Source organism: Camelus ferus, chromosome 14 (assembly GCF_009834535.1).
Source record: "Camelus ferus isolate YT-003-E chromosome 14, BCGSAC_Cfer_1.0, whole genome shotgun sequence".
NCBI classification, from domain to species: domain Eukaryota; kingdom Metazoa; phylum Chordata; class Mammalia; order Artiodactyla; family Camelidae; genus Camelus; species Camelus ferus.
In genome coordinates, this window is record NC_045709.1 from 10705135 (window position 1) to 10714410 (window position 9276).

The following is a 9276-nucleotide window of genomic DNA, read 5'->3' on the forward strand; positions in this document are numbered from 1 at the left end:
TCCTGCTGGGACAGGCTGGTGGCTGACTCTCTACGAAGCCCTGTATCCTGGATTGGCTTAAGTGGGAGGCCAGGATTCCTGGACCACCAGAGGCTTTTACAAAGTCATTCATCCTTTCTTTGGGCAGACCTACCTGTGTGAGGGCACCATGGTGAGTTGCCAGCAGGTACAGGCTGTGCTCTCAGGTGGCCAGTCATTGGGCCCATGGCCTCAGAGCACGCCCAGAACCCCGAACTTGACTTTGAGGATGCCCCTGGGATCCTGCTGGAAGACTGCCTTGTAGATGAGGTTGTCTATTGAGAGATCTTTTTAGTTCCTCTTTAATTAAATCTCCTTGGATGTGGTCCAGGAAAGGCCTGCCTTGGCCTGAACTTGACTCTATAATGTTATGATGTGAAATTCCCTGGCGCCTTACTCTTGTCCTCCCCGCCCACGCCACCCCCACGCCACCCCCCTGCTGCTCCATCTCAGGCTCTGGTAGCCCATTTGCTCGAGGCCTATTTCCTGAGTATTGTGATCAGAGGTGAGAAACCCAGCCACTAACCACGTCCAGTGGAAGCTGCCTGCAGCAGTTCCAGCAGACATGTCAGCTTTGATGTAAAAACCAGGGTGAAAATAAATAATTACAGTAAAATCAAGGGGTAAGGTAAGCCCTGCAGGCGGCGGCGCTCTGCGGAGGTACGGAAAGGACACACGCATGTGACTCATACCAAGGCAGCATCTCATGAAGCCAGTGACGCTGGAGACGGAAGCATTCCCCGGAAATAAACGCCAGAACATCTGACCCACCTCCTGGAAGTACTGAGCACCTTCATCTTTGTATCCTCAACATCCAACACTTACAGTACAATTGCAAACAACGTTGAGAGATCTCTCCCTTAGCGCTGGGCACCACTCCACCGCCCCCATCAGATCCCTCTCCCATCTTGCCTCCGGGCCTCCCGCATCTCCGCGCAGGAAGCCCGCCTCGCCTCCGCACCCATTAAGCCCTTTGGCCGCCCCGTCTGTCCCCCTCCTGTCTCGATCCGCTGCCCCTCCGCGGAGACACTGAACACTCCGAGAGGCTGGTGCTTGTTTAAGCTCCCTCTCCTTCCTTTCTGAAACAGACTTTGCTTATTCTCGAAAGCTGGCGTCTCTACATGCTGTTCCTGTGCGGAAGGAACATGTGGTCAGGGGGAGAAAAAAAGGCTCCGGAATAGGTGATTTCCATAATTATGCTCCCCAAGCCTTTGCCACCATTCAGCTGACAGTCTTCTTTCTTCCCTGCCAAGTGGCCCACTCTGGCTCGCTCCTACACCCCTCCCCCCTCAACCCGGCCCCCAGCCCTGCTTTTTCAAACACACTAGCACTCTCACATTTCACAATAAGTAAATGGTTAAAAAAAAAAAAAAAATTTTTTTTCTTTCTCGTGCGGCAGATGGCAGGTCTCAGGAACTTGGTGGAAATGAGGCTTTCTGATTTTCTAATAAATTTCAGCATCTCACACAAAAAAGCACAAGCTCATTTTGATTATGATGTTAAGTACCATATGGCATATCATTCGTGAGCTGTGGCAGCTTCATCCTCAGGGTAGCAAGGAAGGGGGGGTCTTTCCTAGAACAACGAGGTTGAGCTGGTGGGGACCAATTGGATTCCTTGGCGAATTCCGTTTGATAATAATATTGTATATGACAGTGGGGCAATTATCTCTCTTTTATGGTATGTGTTAATTTTCGCTGCCAGTTTTCCTAATTACAACTGCCACCCAGAGGACTACTTTCCGTAAATACTCTGTAAACATTTGAAAAGACATAGGCCTTGTGAGCTTCAAGACGAACGTCCTTGGATTTTGAAACTGTCTGGAAAATTGGCTGACGTTTTCTGTGTTGTTCCGCGGCGTAGACAGCCTGGTGAGAACTTGCGGTGTATGGAAACTCCCTCTCTCGTCCGTGACATAAGGGCCCTCCTGCCCTCGCTGTGATTGTGGCTCTGAGGACATTTTTCACTGCTACCTCCCTTGACCTTCAGTGTGTGGTCCCATGCACTCTGACAAACTCTTCGCCTGTGTACTCTGCGTGACTCACTCTCTAGAAAAAGCGACAAAGCCTCCATCCTGACCGAAGGTCCCCCCCCAACCCCCAACCCCCGCTGTTCTGATTACTGTCTATAGATCAGTGGCCCTTGCTCTTAAACTTCATGTGAATTGAATCATAGAGTATGTTTCTCTTCTGTGTCTGGCCTCTTAACTTTTAACTCACGATCAGTACACTGAAGAGTTCAGACCTCATTCCCCAAATTAGACGTGTGTCTGTAAACACGCAGCCTCGCGTGATACCCAGTCAATGATACGTAATGAGATCCTGCAGGGCACCTCTCCTCTCCTGCGGACTGTGTCCCGTGTGAGTGAGAAGCAGGAACCTTCTCTTTTCCACAGGACAAGGCGTGGAGGGGGAGGTACCGGAGGGAGGTTGAGCGGTGGGGGGTGGTAAATCTCTATAGTCTGAGGAAAGAGATGAAAAGGAGAGTGCAAGGAAAGAGCATCTGGGAAGAAAACTTTCTCGGATAAAATAGAACCATTCTCGGGTTTTCTTTGCCTGTTTTGGAGTTCCTAGGACCAGAGCGGCCACCCTCTTGATGGGGACGCCAGGAGTCAGTCTGTGGCTCCCAGTCCACCTCCGGCTCCCTACCAGGGCCTGAAGCAGCAGGACCACGAAGTGGGAAGTGGCCAAGCCCCTGGGCTCCCAGAGGCCCCCCTGATGGAAAATACAACCCACCCGCGGGCCTGTGGGGTATCTGAAAGGCTCACTTTGAGCTACAGCTTTGGAAACTCTGCCAAAGTGAAAACAGTACCTATTCCCTGGGCTAATGGGATCGGCCAGTGTTCCCCGGGCGTCCTAAGAGGAAATGAGACAGAGAAGAGAGAAACTCAGATGTGTGTGCATGGGAGGGGCTGAGAGAGACGTTTCAATACCAGTCGCAGGCGTGGAGTGCCCTCCTGGAGAGGCGAGCTCTGCAGGGGAGAGCATGGGGGCCCGGATGCTGGAGGAGATGAGCGCTCAGCTTCACTCAGAGAACAGGTGGTGCCATGCGGCCCTGCTCTTCAACCTTGGTGGGACTAGGACCTCCCTGAAGGAAGGCTTTAGGTAGAAATGGTTTGGCTAAAGGCATAGCTCTCACACATAGATTTCTTTCAGGCATATTTTCATATAGGAACTCTAGCCCTTGGAAACACGGTCACCTACTAGTAAGGATCTTCAGGAAAAACTTCCAGAAGACAAAGTGGTTTCTTTTCTAAATGTTCACAGTAAGTGCTGATTGTACTCTTGGCCCGCCAGCCAGGACGATCACCACTCACTGCCACCAAGCCTCACTCTGCACCTCGCAGGAGGCACTGCAGGGCGAGCCACATGGAACTGCTGCTCCTGTGGGTTGAAGACCGTTGGCTATTGGCAATTTCATTTGGTTCCCCTTATTTCCTTCTTACCAGGATACTATAAAGTAGGCTTTTAAAGATGACACCATTGAGGCACAAAGAAGTTAAGTAGCTTCCTGTTGGCTCCAAAACTAGTTACTGTCAGAACTGGTGTTCAAACTCAGACCCATGTACTATGAAGCCTCCGAGAAAAAATTAAAATGACAAATAACAATGTCTTTCTCTGTGTCAGGTGGTATCTTTGAAAAAGATCTCTTTTTCCAGGAAAGTCAAAACTCTGGCTCAGGAGGGCCCACTTCCCTTCAGGCACCACACAGGTGGATGACATTCCACTGAGTACGTGGAGCTGGTGCAACGTTGTGAAAAACACCTGGAAAATGGGCTTTGGATGTGGAATTCTGGGTCCTTTGATTTCAAACCAGAGGCTTCCCCTTAGTTCTAAGGAAACCAGCAAGAACAGAGGCTTTTCCTCAGTTATTGAACCCAGCTCACCTCCACTCCCTGACAGCCCCTGGCTCGCTGGCAATGGGATCTGTGCTGTTTTGAGAAAGGGCACGCCTCTTCCCCTTTCCGTTTGAATTTCAAATCTTCTGAGAGACAGTAAGAGAAGTAACTGAATTGTTAGGCTTGAAGCGCCACCGTGTGGCCAAATGACCACATACCAACAGGCTGCAGAGTAATTAATCCTTCCATCAGAGGGGAGACCACTCTACTCGGCTTTGAATGCCTGTAAATCCTGCTTAGGTGGAGGAACACCGCTCAGAGGACTAGGACTCAAGTTTGAGTCCACGCTCTGGGACCCGAGGTAATATGCGCTAATATGGGTGGTCAGTAATACCTCAGGAATAAATGAATGATTTCTCAAACGTGCTGTACTCCCTCCAGCCTGAGTTTGCTGGGCATTTCCTCAGCCTGAATCTCTCTGCAGCTCCTCCCTTTGCATTCTGGTAATTAGGTTTAGTTATTTATGAAAAAAAATTTTTTTAAATGAAGGCTCTGGGAATTGAACCCAGGACCTTGTGCGTGCTAAGGATGCACTCTACAACTAAGCTATACCGTCCCGCCTCCTCCCTTTACATTTTGATGCCTTCTTTTCCCTTCCAGATCTCAGCTTGTGGTCACTTCACCCATTTATGCAATCTGTCCATCAGTCATTCAGTCAACAAACTGGTTGTTAGTGCAGGCACTGGTCTCAGCGCTGGGGGCAGAGCACAAACAGAACAGATCATACTACTGCCTTGGCGGGGCTCACAGTCTAATGGGGGATGTGGACGTGCATGTGTGTAATTGTGTGTTGGCTCACAGTAGACACAGTGCAGCCAGCTTAACCACGGTAGGGCTTAAGAGCAGTGATAGTTGAGATAGGGTAGGGTCAGGAAATGCCTCTCTGAGGAGGTGACAGTCGAGGATTTGAGTGTGACAGATGCAGCCATGCTGAATCTGAAAAGTCCTCTCCAAGCCACGCTGCCCTGACTAGCTCGAACCCCTTCTGACAAGTTCCCCATGACCCTGTGGGCCTTCCTTCACGGCCCTTACTTACCACGATTCATGGGAATCAGTGTAATCCTTTGACTCACGTGTGTATCTCCCAGCAGTCTGACATTTCCGTGAGAGGCTCTGTTTATATCATTTCCCCAGACATAGGGCTGGGACGAAGTACATGCTCAACATTCTTTGTTAAATGACAAATAAATGGATAAACAAACATGGGCAAGTCCCCCCAGAGAATGTCCAGCAGACTTTGGCATCTTCTGTGGTCTGAGGTCAACCAACATGGCTGCATAAATTGATTGACAAAGTTTATCTGCCCAAACTTCCCTCACTGCCACCCCACATCCCCCTCTCCTTCCAAGGAATGCTGCCCAGACCCCGGATGCTGATGAAGAACTAGGGATCTGGGGGACCCTGTTTGACACCTGGAGCAGCTGGAAGCAGCTCTCACCTGCGGGCGATATGGTTGACCTACACAGGACCTTGGGCAAAGTCAGCCGCCAGAGTCTGATCTGGGGTCCGAGAGCTTCTCTTCCTGAGGATATGGGAAGCTTGGGCTAATTTAATCCCACAGCATTTCAGGGGCTACCCCCCACAACTACACTTTGTCTTCCAAGGGCTCTGGGTTTTTTTCACATTTTTTCAGATTGAAGTATAGTTGATTTACAATATTGTGTTAGTTTCAGGTGTACAGCAAAGTGATTCAGTTATATATTTTTTCAGATTCTTTTCCATTATAGGTTATTACATGATATTGAATATAGTTCTCTGTGCTGCACAGTCACTGATCTATTTTAATTGTAGTAGTTTGTATCTGCTAATACTGTACTCATAATTTATCACCCCCCTCCCCCTGCTTTCCCTTTTGCTAACCATACATTTGTTTTCTGTGTCTGGGAGTCTGTTTCCATCCTATATATAGATTCATTTGTTATTTTTTAGGTTCCACATATAACTGATATCATATAACAATTAGTCTTTCTCTATCTGACTGACTTCACTTAGGATGATAATCTCTAGGTCTATCGATGTTGCTGCAGATGGCAATATTTCATTTTTCATGGCTGAGTAGTATTCCATCACATATATATACACATCTTCTTAAGCCAGTCATCTGTTGTTGGGCACTTGGGCTGCTTTCCTGTCTTGGCTGTTGTGACTAGTGCTGCTGTGAACTTCGGGGATTCAGGTATCTTTGGAAATTAGAGTTTTTGTGTGCTTGATTATTAATCTCCGTCTGATCAACTCTCCACTCCTCTTTGACTTCCTCCAATCTACCCAACCTGACTTTCCATGGCTACTCAATAGAAATCTTGCCCTTTGGTGCATGGCATCCCCTTAACATGACTATCCCAATGACCGTCCTCTTGCATGCTGTCCCCCCTCGTGGGATGCCAGCCTTCAGCAGCGCTAAGTGAAGCAGCAGACGCTCAGCACAATTTCTTCTGAGTTCATCCCATCTTCCCCCTTTTGGATGCAAATTGCCAAAGGGCAGAAGGTGCGTCTTGTACTATTTTGCTTGGTGCATAGCCATTGCTTAAATGAGACTTGACGGATTGATTGAAGGAAAACATCACTCTTAACCAGCAGCAGTGTTTCTGCAGAACTGCTACCCACTCCTCATCCTTTCAGGACCACTGTGTTTTTCCACTCGGGAATTTGGTACCATTGAAAACCCTTTCTGAAACAGGAACCTGTCAGACCAGGCAGAAATTCACTTTAACAGAATTACAGGGTAGCTGCTAGAATCAAAGGAATTTGGAAATACAAGCTAAGTCAAAGTTCGCCACAGATACCAGGCTGTTGTAACCAAACTTAAAAGCAAATCGGGCCAGATGAATCAGAACCAGAACATCCTGTGATACTATGTGTGGTAGGCTGAATAGTGGCCTCCTAGAGATGCCAGCATCCTAACCCTCAGGACCTGTGAATGTTACCTTATTAGGCAAAAGAGGATTTGCAGATCTGATTAAGTGGAGGGTCTGGAGCTGGGGAGGTGATTGTGGATTATCCAGGTGGGTGATGTAATCACAAAGGTCCTTATAAGAGGGAAGCAGGAAGCCAGAGTGAGTAGTTGGAGATGTAACAACAGAAGCAGAAAGGTTGGGGGGATGCAAGTAACGCGTCACAAGCCCAGGAATGTAGGCAGCCTCTGGCAGCAGAAAAGGCAAGGACACGGACTCTCCCCTCAAAACCTCTGAAAGAAACCAACTCTGCCCACACCTTGATTTCTTGCAGTGAGACTGATTTGGCTCTTCTGACCTCCAGACCGTAAGCGAAGCCCCTAAATTTGTGGTAATCTGTTACAGCAGCAACAGGGAGCCAACCCACTAAGAAAAGGCCACCAGTGATGAGGCGACTACACTTTCCTGCTAGAACCACTGTGGCCTCTAAGACTGGGCACCAAAAAAGCCTTGTCTGGGCAGCCGTGCTCTCAGTTGCCTAGCAACCAGCCAAAGGGTTGGATGTACAAGAGTCACACTGAAGGCTCCCCTGTATCTTCCTCCATGAGGGAGAAGACATGCTATGGTGGGAGCTAGAAACCAGAGCTAAAGAACAAGCCAGATGCCCGGGGGTTCATATGCTCTGTTTGGACATTCTGTCTAAGCATACTTAGATGTTCACATACCCAAACTGAGACAGTCCTGGGAAAGGCGAGGCCACTAACACAGCACCCCAAAAATGAGCTGGATCACATAACTAGTCGATTCCAGGGGAGAAATGAATCAACTACATCAGCTGGTTACTGAATTGACTTTTATTGCCTCAAATTTCACTTATCTCAAGATGCCAGCAGACACCCTCTCACGATTCCCCAGGCAGGGCCCAGATCCTGGGGTTTATCAGCAATTCAAAAGACCTAAAATCATCCCCAAACAAGCCAGCCTGATGTTTCTGAATCATGGAATTTTCAGGCAGTCTGTGTATAGTCTCATTAAAGACAAAAAATATACAAAATATGAAGCAAAAGAGAAACACAGCTTCATGTCCCATAAGCAATAAATGCTTAAAAAAATAACTCAAGACGCTAAACATCCTCTGTCCTGTTTATTTTTTTCTTATCTATAAAAGCAAAATATATACAACATCTTCTTCATGTCAGGGCTGATGGATGAAGGAACTGTAGTTTGATCAGAGGCAGAGTAAAGAGACCTTTATTCTGAGTCTGTCCTGAGCAGTGAACGCTCATCTGAGCAGGGCCTCAAAACAAAGCCACGTTTGGGGAGAAGAAAGATACTTGGTATTGGAACTGGGTTCGCGTTAATGCAGTTTATGAAACAAATGTCCCAAACATTTCTTCTTCAGTCAAGCTTCTGGCTATAGTGGGCTTAGCATAAGAAACAAAATGAAAGAAAAGTCCTAAACACTGACATTGGCACTCAGAAGATAAAGAAGGCTAGTACTGAAACATTTCCAACATATGTTCATTCTGAAAACGTGTTGCGATAAACTCTCTTGCCCCGTTTCCTGCCTCTTGTGTTTTCACCTTTCAACACTCAAACCTCTAAGTCATGGATTCTCACAGTGCCCAACCCAGACCAGCAGAATCGGCATCCCCTGGGAACATTTTTCTTTTTTAATTTATTTAAACTAGCGAAAAAGAAATGTTAAGAACACCACAATAGTTTTAGGGCTTTCTATTTTTTTCTCGTAGGAGTTACAAATGCTCAGATAGTCAGGTTCACATGAACAAAAGGTTCTTTCTAAAAAAAAAAAAACCTGGACAATAAGAACATCAGCCCCTGGGCCTGGCAGATGGGATGCTTTATTCAGTTCTCAGGGTGACCTTAGCCTAAAGCAGCCCTGGCTTAATTTGGGTGATTGACTGGGTTTTCCTGGTCTGTCTCCCGCGCTGATTCCCAGTAACGCTCTTGCACTTTGCCCCCAGGTGACATCTTTTTAAAAAAACAAACACAAGAAAATGCCAGCAGAAATAGGTAAGGATGGACAAAGTGCAGTGTATTCTCTAAACCAGTGGTGCTCAAACTTGCGTGGTCACAATTATATGCAAAAGTGCAAAAAGAATATGTTATGTGAGAAATGCAAAGAATAAGTTGAATCTGTAACCCTGATTCAGACAGTTATGGAAATCGGAGATCCCTTCGACTCCAAAAGGCGCTGCTCGCCCTCCTGACTGGGGGCAGGGAGGGACGCAGCCCGGCATAAAGCCGCTGCAGGGGTGTCTACAAGGATTTCTGGTGAGAATTAGAAGAAAAGCACCCGTCACCTCCCTCCTTCCCCAGCCCACATCTGCAGGAAGTGGAGCTGAGTTTGGGGGCTGGGGGGAGAATGTGGTCCCCAGGCAGGGCCCTGTCACACCCCTCCCCCCAGCCCACCGTCAGGGCATCGGCCTCATCTTCAGCCTGATTTAG